Source organism: Anabas testudineus, chromosome 18 (genome assembly GCF_900324465.2).
Source record: "Anabas testudineus chromosome 18, fAnaTes1.2, whole genome shotgun sequence".
In the NCBI taxonomy this organism is placed as follows: domain Eukaryota; kingdom Metazoa; phylum Chordata; class Actinopteri; order Anabantiformes; family Anabantidae; genus Anabas; species Anabas testudineus.
Window position 1 is genome coordinate 1,649,485 of NC_046627.1, and position 20,284 is coordinate 1,669,768.

The following is a 20,284-nucleotide window of genomic DNA, read 5'->3' on the forward strand; positions in this document are numbered from 1 at the left end:
TGGAGAAACAAGAGAGCTGTTGAGTCACAGCTAAAACTAATCTATTATATTTATTAATATATAAATGTACAGTATTTCATTTATGACCTTTGAACAAAAAGTTTTCTTTTGTATTTTTGTTCATGATTCAAAAAAGCAACAAATGTTTACAACTTTTAACATTAACCTCCATCAGACAGCAGGCTAAGCATTAGTGCTTTTGCAGTTTTGAACCATGTCCTGTAAAGATCAAACTAATGAGCTGCTACTGGTTCATGTTGAACCTGACTTTGTGCCAGATTGTCTTATTTAATTTGATGTCTGTGGTGCTGTGAGGTCATGGGGAATAATAATATAATGGAAAAGTGTGTTTATAACTTTGAGAACATAAAATAGGACGAGTGAATTTATCCCGAATGAGTCAGTTTAACAGTCAGCAACAGCAGCATGGGACCCCAGGAAGTTGCAGTATTTGAATAAAGTGTAATTACAATTCCAGCACAGTAGATGGCAGTGGCACTCTGATTCTCAGAGTGTGCGCACAGCGTATTAGCTCTATGGTGTTATTGCACCGAGTATGCCCACATGCTGCACAGAGTGAGAGGTATGAAGTGCATTGAACAAACCCTCAAGAGACACCAGGAAAAAAAAGATTTATGAGGGATGAAATGAAAGAAAGAGAAGTAATGAGAGAAACGTCAGCTGGTGGGGGGGCGCGGATGTTTAGTACTTCCTGGGTCATGTCTGTTGTTGAACAGAAATAAACTAATAATGATGTGAAAAAAAATCTTATTCCTAAACGTGGATACACATGTTTTTACTGGACAAGAAGAAACAGTTATTGTAAAAGTAGGTCGTCACGCAAAGGCAGCGTAGTACAAGGTAGAAAACTGTGTTTCAAAGCATTTGCATTCGAATCAAATAATCTAACAAAGTGCAAGAGCCTCAGATTTGTAGTGAAGTACAAATTGTGGAATAAATGTACCTACAGTACCTAGTACCATCAGGCAGTTCCAGCTCCTTTCTTCCCATGTTCCACCAGTGTAAATGATCAGGGACTCGTCCTTCTGGTAGAACATCTCTTTTCTCAACAGCTCTGTTCTGTCCCAGTTTTCATGTTGACGTGACTTATTCCAATGGATGTGATTCAATGTGAGATGTTTTCTGTACAATAGCATATTGACAGTGAGGTTTGATTTATTCTGTAGTGTTTAGAGAACTAATAGAATATGACCAGTAGAACACCAAAGATGCAGTCTTTGTCTTTCTGTTGGATTCTTTTCATTTTCTACACGACATCAGCAACAGTTTAGTTTCCCCAGTATTACAACTAACAGGTGCTTTAATGATGTGATGGACCGAGATCAGTGTGGGATCAGCTGCAGTCCACAGCCTCAACAATGTGTAGACTGACAAACCGGAGCCCGAGGAGTCCACAGTCTGAATCTCAACCCAGTACTGAGAATCTGACCCATCCAGTAACAAAGCTGGAGCCACAAAACTGGACATTGAACCGTAAGAACGTCTTTCTTGGTGGAAAACAATATATGTTCTGTGTTTGTTTCTTATGTCATATCTAATAAACGTATCTTCACTCTCAGCGACTTGTCTTTGAGGTTGGTTGTGAACATATGATCACTCCGTACACAGAAACCACAATCGACTTGGAATGGCGATCCTCAATAAACCGTATTTGGGATTTCAGTGTGTTAGATGTTCAGAGACCTGGTGTCATGATCAGCAGCTGTGATCCACTGAGTGTTTTCCAGGTTGTGTTCCTCTTTAGTCTGACCAATGGGATCAGTCTCTGAAAGGAGGTTTCACTACGGTACTGATCCAGGACCGTGGTTCCACCTCGTCTCTCTTCCTTGTTCCATTTATTTCTGCCTTCTCTTGTTGTGACGCAGTAAAATGTAGAACTTCTTTAATGGACGTAGAGTTAGTGGATGGTCGCCCTGTCTCCTCAAATCAGAGGAGACTCGGTCCCAGTTGTTCAGTTTTTCATGTCCACTGGACTCAGAACTGAGGTCTGCAGTTGGACCTCTGGGAGAATTATTAGAGATGAAATTACTCAAGTAGTTAGTACATTAAAGTACATCATTTATCAGAGTAATAGTACCACGTTTCATTCTATCCATTCATATGATGAGATACTTGTACTTTACTTAAAGGTACTTTTACTCGACTACTCAGGAAAATATTGTACTATTGAACTGAGTCCATTTATTTCACAGCTACTTTGCAGATTGTTCCTAGAAACTCTGATCAGCTGATCTGTGATGTATTAGGACACATTCAACACCTTCACCATGCGGTTTTTAAAGTAGCTCCAGGATTTTCTCAGATAACACAGATGATCAGATTATTTTTCTGTGTTTATCTCTAAATGTTGTTTAGTGGTGGAAAAGTTAAAAGAGTGTGGATTCAGCAGCATGGATCAGTGTGAGGACAGAGAGGAGGGAGTCCCTCCCTCTAAAACCACTCTGTGTGGGGACCATGAGAGCCAGACCAAAGCTCAGAGGTAAGATGACTGAGACCATCGGACTGATTCTGTCTCCAAGTCTCATCTAGAATTGAATATTTCATCAGGACATTTTTACTATTCTTCTGATTCTATTTGAAGGAAACTTTGACTGAATATGTGAAAGTTGTTTTTCTATCAGGTCCCAACAAAGACCAGAATCTCCTGGACCAGGACCTGAACCCAGCTGTGTGTCCTTCAAGAGCGACGAGTCAAAGGGATTTGATTTCAATTTTAAACCTGAACCTTCATCAGACACAGAGTAAGTTGTTGTTTTCTTTCTATTATATTTGTCATTGTACTAAAACAGATCAGGTCCTTTGAACAATACAGTTTCAATGTGTTTTCATTGTAAAATAATACAAATCATACAGACAGTTCTCTTTACCTTTCTTTTTCTACTTCACCCCTCTTTTTATAATCTCCTTCACTGCCCAATTTTCATCCTGTTTGTTTCCCATCTTGCCCAGTTTCTGGCTACTTGCAGGATCGCTTCTCAGTCCGGCATCGTCTGGTCTTTATTAGACTCCTATAAACTGGGCCAAATTTGGCAATTCTCCCAGTTCAATGGAAGAGGACTGTACCTGTCTACCTTTGTTTGCAGCTCACCTCTGCCCTCAGCCTAGCTTCCTCTACGTCAGCTGTGTTCCTCTGTAGTTGCGCTGCTCTGTACATCTCCCTTGTTCTTAAGAATTATCATCAGTACACCTCTCCTCCATTCCTCTGGCATCCTCTCACTCTCTAAGATCTTGGTAAACAAACTAGTCAGAAACTCTACAGCCGCCTCTCCACAGGTCTGTCATCAGGACCAGCTGCCTTTCCCCTCTTCATCCTCTTTAGTGCCCTCCTCACTTCACTCTTCCTAATCTTTGTTTTTATTTCCTGTTGCTCACTGTGCTGAACATCAGTACAAAAACACATCAGCAGGACTCAGACACTCTTCGCTTCTTGTGACAAACCTTTCTCCCTGGAATCTGATGGACCTGCTGCGTTTCCTGTGTTTAATGAGCAGAATAATGATGAACTGTTGGCTCCACAGCAGTTTACAGTAACGATGCACTGACAGAAAATCACCAACTGATTCGACACTGATCACACTAAACCTTTGTTTAAACTGTTGCTCCACACTTTGGTTTGTTGAAGTTTGGTGTATTTACTGGAGATTTTCAGGTTTTTCTTGGTGCTTTTGGATTTTGTTCAGACAGTCAAAGAAGAATTTGACTACTGGGGAAGGGGACTGAAGTCACGGTGTTAATGTAGTAGATGGAAATTATAGAGTAACAGATGATGAAGCTTAGGACAGTATTGTTAAAGTTTGAGTAAGTTTGGAATTGAGAGAATAGTGTACAGGATGCAGAGTTTATTTGTGGAGTTTGTCTTCTTTTAAAATAGTGGAAATATGTAAAATATGTATTATAAACAGTGTTAATGTTCCAGACAGAAATGCAATTCCTTATATAGAAAATAGCAGTGTAGTCTGTGATAAATCAGGGAATTAGCTGAACCTGCTGGGTGAGTTCACATTGTAATTCATTAGTTATACCTGAGTGTCCAGTAGAGGGAGTATCGCCGCGGTAGCTTCATTCTGGATAAAGACGCCATAGAGTGAAGTCCGTGTGCGTCATCTTTCCTGATTTTCTCCCTTTTCAGGTATTTGAAACCTTTCTAAGTTTTGTATATATGACCAGTAAGTAAGTAAATGTTGATTTAAGTTTGTTTTATAACGTTAATAACTGTTCGAATAACTGTTAATGACATAGTTTGTTTATGTAACGATGGAAGTAGCTAGTAAGCTAGCAAGTGTGGCACAATGTACGTTCGGTAACAACGAGTGAAAATGCGCTGTGTTGTGTGTGTAATGTGTAATAAATGTAGGTGTAAAATGTTATGGATAGGCCATAAAGAATGTCTACATGTATAGTAAAGTAGAAGAAATAGAGTTTATTGCATATTTGGGTTAATGGAACTTATTACAAACGTAATGGAGGTATTAGCACCCAGGTTGTAGACGGTGTCAACAGGCATGGTTAGCTAAATGTGCGCCGTTAGCTCTACACGTGGTGGAATGTTGAAATGCAAATGTGTGTGTTTATTAAAACATATTTATGTTATTGTTACTATATGTACACTGACAGGGGTCAAGCAAAATGTTGTTTAAAAGTAATTTAGCAGCTAAAACTGACAGGGTAAAGGGATATTCAACAGGATGATGTAAATGTGAATTCACATAATATTCTGTGTATTTCTTTTTTGGTTGCTACTGTACAAAAGACATAATGAGAGTTAGTGGATTGATCATATGCACATTTTCTGTATAAGGGACAGAATTTGAGCAACTGAGACAGATGTATTCTGATGTATAATGTAATGTCAATAGACATATTGTGTAAAATGCTTGCTTCCATGTTTGTTATGTTTTGTAAAATGATTCTGGATAAAGACGCCATAGAGTGAAGTCCGTGTGCGTCATCTTTCCTGATTTTCTCCCTTTTCAGGGTGTAACATTAACAAGTGAGTGACATTTAAAAGGACAATTTACAGAGATCATACTTTACCTGAAATTTTTAAAAAATGTATTAAATTTAAATAAACTGTCTAAACACAAACATTTAGTTTTTCCAGGTTTGTTCAGCTTCTCTAAAAAAGATTGAAATAAATTTTATACTTTTTCTAATCTTTAAGTAGCAGATTACAAATAGTAATCATCAGTGGTGTAAAGTAACTAATGAGGAGTTCTACTAGTATTTACATTTTCTGCTACTTCAGACTTTGCAGCACATTCTACAGGGAACTATTGTACTTTTACTACAGTTCTTTAATTACTGCTAATGATTCAGAATCATATGAATAAAACAACAGAGTGTAATCATAAAACTTTATTAACACGAAGCAGCGAGCAACAAGTTGTTCAAGTTCTAATCATTAGATTCAAACATCTGATCATTAAACAGGGAGATGAACACATTAATGTTTCACTAATTATCGTCCAGTAACATGAGTCTAAAGAGTATGTTTACTTTTAGTACTTCAAGTAATCCTGAGCTAATACTTTTGTACTGTTCTATAATCCTCCACATTATTGAACATGTCTGTTTTGTGTTAGAACGTCTTTGATTTGCTTTCGGGTGATGAAGCTGCTAAAGGAGGTGAATCCACAGCTAAACAGACCTGATTACATTTTGACCTTTGAAACACGTTGGACCAATAATCGACTGTAAATCTGCTGCAGAGAAAGATCAAATCACTGAAACCAGATTTCTGTGGAAACTGTAAAGAGATAAAAGACATTTATTTTACTGAATCAATTGTAACTTTTAATGTTTGCTTAGTTTGATCGTGAAGTTTTATTATTTTATTTATTCATTTTAATATTTAAAAAACTGATGAAAACAGGACTCTTCATCATCTTCATTTGTACTAAAATAAATCTCTTGACACAGAAACTCTTCTTTAACAGCACTTTGCTTTGATGTTTCTCTCCTTGACTGATTTTTTGCCTTGTTCCTCACTTGTAAGTCTCTTTGGATAAAAGTGTCTGATAAATGACTAAATGACTAAATGTAACTGACGACTCTGTGTCTGAACTACAGAATTAAGCCACTTCCCGTTGAAAACCTCAACCCACAGTTGCTCAATGTGATTAAAATACTTTGAAAATGAAGTATCTACTGTGAATTAAAGATGAGTGGAGGACATTTGGAAATCATCACCTTCTCTTTGAATTTTAAACAACTTTATTTTTAAATGGAGCTTTAACCGTGGTTAAATGTTAAGAACAGAGTTCCTGCTGAGGACTAAAGCTCCTCTGATGATGTGTCCTGACACAGAACCATCAGAGTTCACACTGGACAAACAGCAGCGAGTAAAGATCAACAGAAAGCTGCCTACCAAAATAAAAGCCCGGAGCAGAATAAAACCACAGCAGAGGCGACAGAGTTGTTGTGATCAGTGAAACCTGAACTGGATCAAAGGAACATTTCCAGGGAACCTGAAGGAACATCTGAGTCCAAACCAGCATCAGAACTCTGATAGAACTGAGCTCGTAACCGTGGAAACACTGGGTTCCTGTCTCTGTTGGACATGGTAACACATGATGTCATCACAGATCCTCTCTCCGGTCTCCACGGTGACTCCTCTACACAGTCTCACTGCTCATGCTCAGTGGTGACATCAGCAACGACATCATCGTACTCTTGATCCAATCCCTGACCTTCTCCGGCACGCTGGGCTGTTTCCATGGAGACAGGATTATTATTAGATACACAGTAGTACTGAAGTACTGTACTACAAAGTCTGTGTACAACTACTGCTAGAGACAGTAGAAGTACCTGACTTCCTGCTGCGACAGTTTAACACGAGCAGGACGGTGGAGAAAGAGAAGAGACAGACGATGACGAGGAGGAAGTAGAGTTTGACCACAGCCACAGAGACAGTCTGAGGGGACAGAGGATCTGTAGAGACAAGAACAGACCCAGAACCAGGTCCAGGTTAGACAGACAGACAGAGTAAATGTCTGTGTATTACTGTCAGTGTCAGTGATTGTCTTCTCCTCCATCAGCTCACCTGCAGAAACAGTCAGTCCAGACAGCAGCAGCACAGACACACCTGGAACAGGAGGACAGAGGTCACTGAAGGTCACTGAAGGTCACTGAAGGTCAGGAACAAACCAACGTTTGGATGAAGGTGTTGGACTCACCGAGCAGCAGAGACTCCATGTCACTAACAACTGGTGTCTTCGTCCTTCTTCCTGGTTCTTCGTCCACTCTGCAGCTTCAAACAGGAAGTTAGAGAAACATTCGCCACATCCTCCCTGAGTCAAAGTGGTAACAACTACTGTAGTACTCTGATACTGCAGTAGGAGTACTGCAGTACTCACAGTATCCAGGTACAGGTTCCATATAGTTCACACAGGAAGTATGTGAGAGAAAGATGGAGTGTTCAGGACCAGGTCTCAGTAAAACCACCTCCTTACTGTCTCTTTAATGAACATTATTCACGTCCCACTGTCTCAGTCTGTCCTCGTCAGTCAGTAAAGGACCAGGTCTCAGTAAAACCACCTCCTTACTGTCTCTTTAATGAACATTATTCACGTCCCACTGTCTCAGTCTGTCCTCGTCAGTCTGAGAGTAAAGGACCAGGTCTCAGTAAAACCACCTCCTTACTGTCTCTTTAATGAACATTATTCACGTCCCACTGTCTCAGTCTGTCCTCGTCAGTCAGTAAAGGACCAGGTCTCAGTAAAACCACCTCCTTACTGTCTCTTTAATGAACATTATTCACGTCCCACTGTCTCAGTCTGTGTTCGTCAGTCAGTAAAGGACCAGGTCTCAGTAAAACCACCTCCTTACTGTCTCTTTAATGAACATTATTCACGTCCCACTGTCTCAGTCTGTCCTCGTCAGTCAGTAAAGGACCAGGTCTCAGTAAAACCAGCTCCTTACTGTCTCTTTAATGAACATTATTCACGTCCCACTGTCTCAGTCTGTCCTCGTCAGTCTGAGAGTAAAGGACCAGGTCTCAGTAAAACCACCTCCTTACTGTCTCTTTAATGAACATTATTCACGTCCCACTGTCTCAGTCTGTCCTCGTCAGTAAGTAAAGGACCAGGTCTCAGTAAAACCACCTCCTTACTGTCTCTTTAATGAACATTATCCACGTCCCACTGTCTCAGTCTGTCCTCGTCAGTCAGTCTGAGACTAAAGGACCAGGTCTCAGTAAAACCACCTCCTTACTGTCTCTTTAATGAACATTATTCACGTCCCACTGTCTCAGTCTGTCCTCGTCAGTCAGAGAGTAAAGGACCAGGTCTCAGTAAAACCACCTCCTTACTGTCTCTTTAATGAACATTATTCACGTCCCACTGTCTCAGTCTGTCCTCGTCAGTCAGTAAAGGACCAGGTCTCAGTAAAACCACCTCCTTACTGTCTCTTTAATGAACATTATTCACGTCCCACTGTCTCAGTCTGTCCTCGTCAGTCAGTAAAGGACCAGGTCTCAGTAAAACCACCTCCTTACTGTCTCTTTAATGAACATTATTCACGTCCCACTGTCTCCGTCTGTCCTCGTCAGTCAGTCTGAGAGTAAAGGACCAGGTCTCAGTAAAACCACCTCCTTACTGTCTCTTTAATGAACATTATTCACGTCCCACTGTCTCAGTCTGTCCTCGTCAGTCAGTAAAGGACCAGGTCTCAGTAAAACCACCTCCTTACTGTCTCTTTAATGAACATTATTCACGTCCCACTGTCTCAGTCTGTCCTCGTCAGTCTGAGAGTAAAGGACCAGGTCTCAGTAAAACCACCTGCTTACTGTCTCTTTAATGAACATTATTCACGTCCCACTGTCTCCGTCTGTCCTCGTCAGTCAGTCTGAGAGTAAAGGACCAGGTCTCAGTAAAACCACCTCCTTACTGTCTCTTTAATGAACATTATTCACGTCCCACTGTCTCAGTCTGTCCTCGTCAGTCTGAGAGTAAAGGACCAGGTCTCAGTAAAACCACCTGCTTACTGTCTCTTTAATGAACATTATTCACGTCCCACTGTCTCCGTCTGTCCTCGTCAGTCAGTCTGAGAGTAAAGGACCAGGTCTCAGTAAAACCACCTCCTTACTGTCTCTTTAATGAACATTATTCACGTCCCACTGTCTCAGTCTGTCCTCGTCAGTCTGAGAGTAAAGGACCAGGTCTCAGTAAAACCACCTCCTTACTGTCTCTTTAATGAACATTATTCACGTCCCACTGTCTCAGTCTGTCCTCATCAGTCAGTCTGAGAGTAAAGGACCAGGTCTCAGTAAAACCACCTCCTTACTGTCTCTTTAATGAACATTATTCACGTCCCACTGTCTCAGTCTGTCCTCGTCAGTCAGTAAAGGACCAGGTCTCAGTAAAACCACCTCCTTACTGTCTCTTTAATGAACATTATTCACGTCCCACTGTCTCAGTCTGTCCTCGTCAGTCAGTCTGAGAGTAAAGGACCAGGTCTCAGTAAAACCACCTCCTTACTGTCTCTTTAATGAACATTATTCACGTCCCACTGTCTCAGTCTGTCCTCGTCAGTCAGTAAAGGACCAGGTCTCAGTAAAACCACCTCCTTACTGTCTCTTTAATGAACATTATTCACGTCCCACTGTCTCAGTCTGTCCTCGTCAGTCTGAGCTGGATCAGTGGATGATCTGTTATTAATGTTGATAATCTGCAGTTTTTAACTGTGGCCACACGGTGGCAGCAGAGATTCAGGAAGTACTATTGTCTTACAAATACCCATAGGATGTAGTACAGGGTCCAGACCAGTAGACGTCTCCCTTAACAACATAAATAGACCCGAAAACATGTTGGATAACTACAAAGTGACAAACAAAAGCGCTGCAGTGACGCAGGCAAAATACGAACTAATAAACCAACAAAAACTTTCAAAGTACCAACTAATAAAGCAATAAACAAAAATACAAACTACAACTCACTAAAAATAGAAAATAAAAAGTAACAAAGGTTAAAGAACAGACGGACCAACAGTCCAGTTAGTATCAACTCGAAACGCTGCATGAACGTCACATCGGTCAGTAAAGAGTCCAGAGAGTGGAGAAAGAGGAAGAGTCCATTTGTGGGTGTAGCAGGAGAGTAGGCAACAAAACAACAAACAAAGGGAGGAAGTGTAGCATCGAGTCAGACACAAACTAACAGCTACTTTTAATATTTAATGAAGGTACTGCAGTCTGTGGTACTACTACATGTAAACCACTGCAGCCTGCAGTACTACGACATGTAAACTACTGCAGTAATTTTTGTTTAGTGTACTTAGTATTATTTTGCAGTATTTCTACTTTAAACTTGTGGCCTTTATTACTGCAGTTGGTCTGTTACTGTGAAAACAGACTCACTGATTTACTCACAGGTACTGCTTTTATCATGACAGCTGCACTGAAACTGAGTATTTATACACAAAGACAGTATTTGTAACACTGTAACAGGGTATTTGTACTCAGATAAAGTATTTGTAACACTGTCACAGGGTATTTGTAATACTGTAACAGGGTATTTGTACACAAAGTATTTGTAACACTGTAACAGGGTATTTGTAACACTGTAAGAGGGTGTTTGTACACAGATAAAGTATTTGTAACACTTCAAAAGCATATTTGCACACTGTAACAGGATATTTGTACACAGATACAGTATTTGTAACACTCTAACAGGGTGTTTGTACACAGATAAAGTATTTGTAATACTGTAACAGGATATTTGTACATTGTAACAGGGTATTTCTTCACAGATACAGTATTTGTAACACTGTAACAGGGTATTTGTACACAGATAAAGTATTTGTAAAACTGTAACAGGGTGTTTGTACACAAATACAATATTTGTAAAACTGTAACAGGGTGTTTGCACACAGATACAGTATTTGTACACTGTATTAGGGTATTTGCACACAGATATAGTATTTGTACACTGTATTAGGATATTTGTACACTGATATAGTATTTGTACACTGTATTAGGATATTTGTACACTGATACAGTATTTGTACACTGTATTAGGATATTTGTACACTGATACAGTATTTGTACACTGTATTAAGATATTTGTACACTGATACAGTATTTGTACACTGTATTAAGATATTTGTACACAGATATAGTATTTGTACACTGTATTAGGATATTTGTACAATGATACAGTATTTGTACACTGCATTAAGATATTTGTACACTGATACAGTATTTGTACACTGTAACAGGATATTTGTACACTGATGCAGTATTTGTAACACTCTTATCTTGCTGGTTTAACTAAAGGTTATTACTGTGGTAACTTCAACGTCAGGTTGAGGTGAATCAGCTCCGTCTCACCTGTCGGGACTCGTACCTGCTGCTGCTGTGAGTTATTTTCAGATGAAGACAAACTGGTCTGAACATCTGACTCACAGAGAAACTACCAGTGAGACACACTCAGGTTAGGAACCAGCACCTGTCACACACCTACACAGATAATGCGGGGAAGGAGCTCCACTCCAGACACTTTAAGCTTTCTCCACCTGTCAGCACCGTCACAGAAACACAATCCAAACCTTTGACAATGGACGGAGAGAAACTGGAACATGACTGATGTGGACCTGAAGGAACCATCCCTAAACCTTCTGGTCTCAGAGTGACTAAAGGTCCAGACCTGCTGCTGTGAAGTGCTGTCCTCAGTCTGAGGTCAGTCCCTGCTGGACCCACCTCAGTCCACCTGCACAAAGCTCAGGTTTTCCTGATGAATACGTTTTAATTCAATCTGTGCAGCAGTTTTGTTTTGGTTCTACTTTAGTTTTCTCAGGTGATCAGAGCCAGAACTGGACCCTGGACTGATCCAGACTTGCTGTGAGGTTACTGTGATTATTCCCAGACGACTGTTCAGCAGCAGCAGCAGCAGCTCCTGTTGGTTCTAAAGGAGACAATGATTTAATAAAAGACACGTTTTCAGACTAATTCTCTTTTTATCCTGGAATCAAATGTTTGGTCAGAGCAGCAGAGTGAACGGTACCGGTCCATCAGCAGCAGAGTGAACGGTACCGGGTCATCAGCAGCAGAGTGAACGGTACCGGAGCATCAGCAGCAGAGTGAACGGTACCGGTCCATCAGCAGCAGAGTGAACGGTACCGGGTCATCAGCAGCAGAGTGAACGGTACCGGTGCATCAGCAGCAGAGTGAACGGTACCGGTCCATCAACAGCAGAATGAACGGTACCGGTCCATCAACGGCAGAGTGAACGGTACCGGTGCATCAGCGGCAGAGTGAACGGTACCGGTCCATCAACCGCAGAGTGAACGGTACCGGGTCATCAGCAGCAGAGTGAACGGTACCGGTGCATCAGCAGCAGAGTGAACGGTACCGGGTCATCAGCAGCAGAATGAACGGTACCGGTCCATCAGCAGCAGATTGAACGGTACCGGGTCATCAACAGCAGAGTGAACGGTACCGGTCCATCAGCAGCAGAGTGAACGGTACCGGGTCATCAGCAGCAGGGTGAACGGTACCGGAGCATCAGCAGCAGAGTGAACGGTACCGGGTCATCAGCAGCAGAGTGAACGGTACCGGTCCATCAGCAGCAGATTGAACGGTACCGGGTCATCAACAGCAGAGTGAACGGTACCGGTCCATCAGCAGCAGAGTGAACAGTACCAGTCCATCAGCAGCAGAGTGAACGGTACCGGGTCATCAGCAGCAGAGTTAACGGTACCGGTCCATCAGCAGCAGAGTCCAGCTACAACGACACAGGTCCAGTTTGGAAACTGTAGGAAGCTTCACACAGTTTGGTTCTTCTCCAACGCAGCGGTCAGTGGAGGTGGAGCTGAAATGACTGGATCTTAGTCTCACAGAACCAGTATCAGCTCGGTCTGTTCCTCCATCTCCGTCTGGGTGGACGACAACAATCACACGAGACAAAAAGAGTCCGTGAGGTTTAGATACAGAACGCTGACGGTTCAGTAAGGAAAAGTTAAAAAGTCCAAACATCAGCTATGATCAAACAGGACTTCACTTCATTGGACTTTGGTCCAAAAGGTTCTGGGATGAATTAATAACGACGCAATTTACTGTTCTCAGATTAAAACCTGAGTCAGGACACAGTAATAATCAATAAGGAGTTCAGTCTCAACAAAACTTTCTTTCTTTATTTCACTTTATTCACGTTGATGTTTTTACTGCGTCGACTGTTGAATCTAAACTTTTCTCAGACTGATCAAGACCAGGGACCAGAACCTCTCAGATACGCGTCCTGGTTTTCCTGGTCTTTGTCAGCAGGTGTTGCTGGTCGTTGCCATGGACACAGGTCTTGGACTGGTCACTGCTGACTAGTCTCAGATGTGTGAGCCCGAGGACTGACGAAACCAGGACGAGGAGTGACAGTTTTATGTTGCATCAGCTCTGAGCAGATCAAAGTGTCCGGGGGTGGGGACAGGTGTGGACAGGTGATGTAGAGGAGCCCACACCTGGGATACACCTGTGTACAGAGCCTGACTGCAGCCACCTCCCCGCCTCTCGGATCCCCTCAGTTTCAGTTCTGTGTGCAGAGTCTCTGACGTCAGCTGGACCTGAGTCAGCAGCAGAGGGGCTGGTCTGGGGGAGGGTCTAACTCCTCCTCCTGTGTAGAGGAGGCTCCTGATCATAAGAGTGTCCACGGTTCCTCGTCTGAGCTCAGGCAGTGTGAGACCGCGAGGACACGATGGACGGAATACAGGTGAGTCAGACAGGTAACAGACTGCAGCTCTGTTACTCTGCTTCTGCTGCTGCTGCTCTGTAGCAGAGTCTCCACTGTTACTCTACTGGGTTTCTACTGCACTGAAGTCTGTCTGGGTCCAGGTTTAAAGGAGAGGGGCTCAAAACAAACCTGGTTTAACTCAGACTGGAGGTTCTGACTCTGAACCACAATATTAACCTCAACATTTATTGGTTTTGGTCTCTTGTGGTGGTTTTGGTCTCTTGTGGTGGTTTTGGTCTCTTGTGGTGGTTTTAGTCTCTTGGGGTGGTTTTGGTCTCTTGTGGTGGTTTTGGTCTCTTGTGGTGGTTTTGGTCTCTTGTGGTGGTTTTAGTCTCTTGGGGTGGTTTTGGTCTCTTGTGGTGGTTTTGGTCTCTTGTGGTGGTTTTGGTCTCTTGTGGTGGTTTTGGTCTCTTGTGGTGGTTTTGGTCTCTTGTGGTGGTTTTCTGTGCTGGTTTTGTCTCCTTCCTCCTCATTGTAGCAGCACTAAAGCTTTTGTGAACCTGGAAAAGGTTTTAAAAAACTGATGAGTTCTTTCAGGTTTCAGTGGTTTCTGTCGTAGACCTGGTCTGATGGATTCTGTAAACTGTCCATGAACCTGCATGTGGATTGAGTTTATGGGTTTATGAGTGGGGGAAGACGCCTGACGGCAGCATGTTTGCTGCTGTCTCTGGCTGCACACAGGTAGGTGTGGAGGGGGCGGAGCTTCCTCAGGTATGCAGGTGACAGGTGACGGCAGGGTTTGTTGCTAAGAGACAGAGAGAGTGTTGACGACACAAGAGAGTTTATGTCTAGGTTTCAAGCTGCAGGTCAAACTGAGACCAGCAGAGACCTGATCCCCATCAGAACCAGAACAGGATCCAGTCCACCAGTTGTGTCTCTGTGGTGGTTTTGTGTCTCTGTGGTGGTTTTGTCTCTGGTAGTTTTCTTCCATAGAGTTTTCTTCCTGTCTTGTCCTTTAGTCCTGACTGTTTATTGATGTTGACCTAGTTTTACCAGCTGCTGAACCGTTTGAAGTCCAGTCTGAACCAGAGTCCCCTTTAACTGACTGAGTGTGTCTGATTCCAGGTGTTCATTACCTGTCTGCTGCTGAAGATGAACTTTGAACCCTGCAGTGCAAGAACTCTGTCAAACCCGTCTGGATGTCCCACGTGTATGGAAGGTAACAGCTTTTCTAAAAGTAAACAGTCTGAGTCAGGTCCAGGTCCAGAAACAGTTTAGTGATCTTGGTCTGGTCTTTGTGCTTCACAGGTTACTTTTTAAAGACCAACTGCACCATAACCCGTGGGAACCAGGTGGGAATCCAGTGTGTCCCGTGCACAGTCTGCTCAGGTAAATACTCCACCAACAGCTGCACAACCAGAAACCAGTGAGTCCAGACCTGATCCAGGTGATAGTTTACTGAAAACTGCTGATCCTGAACCACAGACCCACAGACACAAACATGCTGAAGACATTAGTAAAATAAAGGTCTCAGCTGGTCTCAGCTGCTTTCGGCTCTCGTTTCTCTGGTTCAGTCCCGACCCCTTCAGTTTTTAAAAGAACTATGAGGACCAGGATCAAACCCTAACTGAAGTTTGTCACTGTGTGAGTCGAGTCCATCTGAGTCACAGAGTCCTGTAGTGATCATGATCTGAGCTCTTAGTCCTGCATTTCTGTTGATTTGTAAATTCCTCTGTGGAGTCCAGACCCTCAGAAACCGGTCTGAGACCTGCTGTGAATCATCCAGTGTTTATAAGATGGTTTCTACAAACAGCTGTTTCTGATTCACATCAGTAAACAACCGTCATGCAGAACTGTCCTAGTGTGGGTCAGCGAACTCATTACCAGAGGATGTGCTGGACTGTTAGTCAGTCAGAGACACATGAAGCTGGGTCCTGAGTCTCAGGTTCTTACAGGACACAGATTAAGTCCAGCAGCTGATGGACTGATCACATCTGGAAATCTATGTTTAAAAACCGTTTGATGAACTGACGTTTGGTCTTTGTCTGTCCTCCAGAGACTGACCAGGAAACTCTGGTCAGCTGTTCCAGGACTGCAGACTCTGTATGTGGACAGAAAACCACAACAACCGTCCCCCCAGTTCCGACACCGACTGAAGCACCAGGTAAACTCACCTGACTGCAGCTCGTGACCATTTCCTCTGTAATCTCACAGACCTGGTTTAAGTCTGAGCTTCTGGATCTGCCCTTCTGTCTGATCACTTGTCTTCTTCTTGTCTTTCCTGTCCACAGACCTTGGTCCTGACATGTGGATCGTCCTACCTGTGATGTAAGAACCAATCCCTTTTAATAATCCCATGTGACGATCCGTGGATGATGATTTACAAAATCTAATGACAGAACCTTAGAGTGGTTTGGTTCTAGTTCTGTCACGGTGGAAGAATCAGGTTCTACATTACAAACAGCTGAAATCCAGTCAGAACACAAAGAGTAAAGGAAGTCTAGAAAATCCTCTGAAGAACTGGTCCCAGCTCGTCATGACTGACGTCTCAGGTTAGGGTATCAGGTTTCAGGTTGCTGCTCCAGCAAAACAGGAAATGTTGGATTTCCACATTTGGTCCTTGTTGTCCAACAAATTCTGGCTGATGAGGAGACAGCATGGTTCTACTAGACCAACCAGGTCCAGTCAGAACAACCAGGTCCAGTTAGAGCAACAGGTCCAGATAAGTTAACCAGGTCCAGTTAGAACAACCAGGTCCAGATAAGTTAACCAGGTCCAGTTAGAACAACCAGGTCCAGATAAGTTAACCAGGTCCAGTTAGAGCAACCAGGTCCAGATAAGTTAACCAGGTCCAGTTAGAGCAACCAGGTCCAGATAAGTTAACCAGGTCCAGTTAGAACAATCAGGTCCAGTTAGACCAACCAGGTCCAGATAAGTTAACCAGGTCCAGTTAGAACAACCAGGTCCAGTTAGACCAACCAGGTCCAGATAAGTTAACCAGGTCCAGTTAGAACAACCAGGTCCAGTTAGACCAACCAGGTGCAGTTAGACCAACCAGGTCCAGATGAGTTAACCAGGTCCAGTTAGAACAACCAGGTCCAGTTAGAACAACCAGGTCCAGTTAGAACATCCAGGTCTATCAAGCTGATCATGTCCGTTCTGTCTCTGCAGAATCGTTTCTGTGGTTCTGATCGTCCTCAGTTTGTTTCTCGCCCTGCTGTCCTGCCAGTACAAGAAGTGGAACAAACACCAAGGTAACAGGCTCCTCCTTCCTAACAAACCCCTCCCACCACACCACAGACTCCTCCCACTCACTGACTCACCTTGTGTCCTTTGCAGGTCTGGATCTGCTCTGAACGAAGTGGATCTGTCACTGAAAGAGCTTCTCTCAGTGTTGATGGCAAAACAAACTGCTGCTCAGTGCGGCATCAGACCTGATCGGTCCCTTGAGACAACCACACAGTGTGGCAGCTGGACTGCAGTCCAGGTTAGTCCTGGTGCAGGCCAGTTTCAGTCCACATCTAATCCAGTATCAGTCCAATGATAGGCTAGGTGTAGTACTGGGTCAGCCCAGAGCTGTTTAGACAGAGATTAGCCATGATCTAGGTTAAGCTGTAGGCCAGGTTCAGTTCAGGTTAACTCAAGGTTCAGCCCTGGTACAGTCCAGGTGTAGTCTAGGTACAGACTGGCTGCAATCCAGGTCTAGCGTAGGTGTAGTCCATGTTCAGCTAAGGTTAAGTCCAGGTGTAGTGTAGGTCTAGTCCTGGGGAAAGCTAGGTTCACCCAAAGTGCATGTCAGGTCCAGTCCATGTGTAACTCAGGTGTAAGTCAGTTTCAGTCCAGGTGTAGCTCAGGGTAAGTCAGGTTCAGTCCAGGTGTAGCTCAGGTGTAAGTCAGGTCCAGTCCATGTGTAACTCAGGTGTATGTAACTCAGGTGTATGTAACTCAGGTGTAAGTCAGGTTCAGTCCAGGTGTAGCTCAGGGTAAGTCAGGTTCAGTCCAGGTGTAGCTCAGGTGTAAGTCAGGTCCAGTCCATGTGTAACTCAGGTGTAAGTCAGTTTCAGTCCAGGTGTAGCTCAGGGTAAGTCAGGTTCAGTCCAGGTGTAGCTCAGGTGTAAGTTAGGTCCAGTCCAGGTGTAACTCAGGTGTATGTAACTCAGGTGTAAGTCAGGTTCAGTCCAGGTGTAGCTCAGGTGTAAGTCAGGTCCAGTCCAGGTGTAGCTCAGGTGTAAGTCAGGTCCAGTCCAGGTGTAGCTCAGGTGTAAGTCAGGTCCAGTCCAGGTGTAGCTCAGATGTAAGTCAGGTCCAGTCCAGGTGTAGCTCAGGTGTAAGTCAGGTCCAGTCCAGGTGTAGCTCAGGTGTAAGTCAGGTCCAGTCCAGGTGTAGCTCAGGTGTAAGTCAGGTCCAGTCCAGGTGTAGCTCAGGTGTAAGTCAGGTCCAGTCCAGGTGTAGCTCAGGTGTACGTCAGGTCCAGTCCAGGTGTAAGTCAGGTAGGTCTAGGTTAGTTGCAGTAGTCCAAAGTTAGGCCAGGATATACAAACATTTCCCCCAAATTAGCCAATCAGATTCGAGAAAAGCTCCTCACGTGGATAACAACAGGCTGTGACATCACTTCCTGTAGATTGATAGATATGTAAATATAGAAAAGAGTGAACGTGCTGACAGGAGGTCTCACTCTGATGATGGATTCTAGTTCTACAAACCAGTTAATTCAAACCAGCTGCAGTCTAAAGGGGGCACAGAGAGACCAAGAGACTGGTTTATACCGGCAGTGGTGCTGGATGCACTGCTTGTTGTCAGACCAGATTCTAGGGTCTAGAGCCGAGTAGTTTTTTGATCCAGAACCTGTGAGTTCTGACCAGCAGAGAGACCTGATCCTGCAGCAGCTTTTTGCATGTGTGGACTTTTATTTTCTATTTTTTATTGAGAGTTTCTATTTCTCTGTTTGACTTTGTTTGGACACTTTAAGTCTTGTTGGTTTTATTTTCCTTTAATGTGACACAAACGCAGCTCAACTAAACAGCTGCTACAAAATAAAATCTTGTTTTGTAGAAAATGTGTTTCCTGTGTGAAAAAGTGTTCAGATCCAGCTCAACCAGATCCACCAAAGACCACAGAACAACTGTTCAGGTGGACCCTCAGGTCCAGTCTGAGCTGAGTCAGAAATAGGACTTCCTGTGTCCGACCTGACATTTGTTCCTGATCATCAGTTTGTAGTTTTAAAGTCTCAGAGTTTGTCCAGCAGCACCACATCACACAGGAACCATCAGGTCATCATCCACAGTTCAGACCAAGCAGGGACCAGAACCAGAACCCAGGGTCAAGAGAACCTGCTTCATGGTTCCAGTCATTAGTAAAAACTCAGTGACGGAACCAGACTAAAGACCACGTTAACCAGTCCACATAATGGTGTTTGTGTAGTATTCTGTAGCGTATGTGTAGTCCTCTGTAATATTAGTGTAGTACTCTGTAGTGTTTGTGTAGTATTCTGTAGCGTATGTTTAGTCCTCTGTAGTATTTGTGTAGTACTCTGTAGTATTTGTGTAGTACTCTGTAGTGTTTGTGTAGTATTCTGTAGCGTATGTTTAGTCCTCTGTAGTATTTGTGTAGTACTCTGTAGTGTTTGTGTAGTATTCTGTAGCGTATGTGTAGTCCTCTGTAATATTAGTGTAGTACTCTGTAGTGTTTGTGTAGTATTCTGTAGCGTATGTTTAGTCCTCTGTAATATTAGTGTAGTACTCTGTAGTGTTTATGTAGTACATTTACATTTACAATGCTTTTATCCAAAGCGACTTACAAGTGAGGAACAAGGCAAGCAAACAAAATCAAAGTCAAGAAGAAACAACATCAAAGCAAAGTGCTGAAAAAAAGTGTTTAAGGTCAAAGGAAGATGATGAAGAGTTCTGTTTTCATCAGTTTTTTAAAGGTTGCAAATGAGGTGGCTGAGCGTGCAGAGGTAGTACTGTGTAGTGTTTATGTAGTGCTCTGTAGTGTTTGTGTAGTATTCAACTCACAGCAGCAAGTCAACAACAATTTAAACACTGATCTGGATCGTGTGTGGAGACCGGAGCCAAACACCATCAGATCTGGACCACAGAGAGCTGAGACCGTGCTGAACTGGAACCAAACCTGGTTCATGTGGACAAGCAGACGTCTGTCTGCTGAAGTATCACAGTAGTAAAACACAGAAAAAACTAAATGGACTTCTGCTGATTCCTCTTCTAGTTAAAGAACCAGCAGATTGTCCATCGATGTAGATGTTGATGATAACTGCCTCAACACTGACTTTAATTCACTATTAGACTCTAAATGTAAATAAACCCACTCACTGTTTTAATCACACCCTTGATCTTATTCTGACATACGGTGTGGAAGTTGATCAGTTAATAGTTTTTCCCCAAAACCCTCTTTTATCTGACCATTTCTTAATTACATTTGAATTTACAGTACCAGACTTTACTAAACCTACAGATAAGATTCACTACAGTAGATGTTTCTGTGAAAATGCTGTTGACAAATTTAAGGAACTGATTCCATCTTTTATTTCAGAGCCATGTACCAACACAGAGGAAGGCAGTTATTTCAACGTTACTCCAGCACAAGTGGACTAT

General features: G+C 43.0%; 1 protein-coding gene across 1 annotated transcript in view; it reads left to right on the forward strand.

Moving 5' to 3' along the window:
* LOC113155740 (butyrophilin subfamily 2 member A1-like) overlaps nucleotides 1-20,284 on the forward strand; it is a 121,479-nt gene that overhangs the window by 24,008 nt on the left and 77,187 nt on the right. The window lies entirely within an intron of this gene.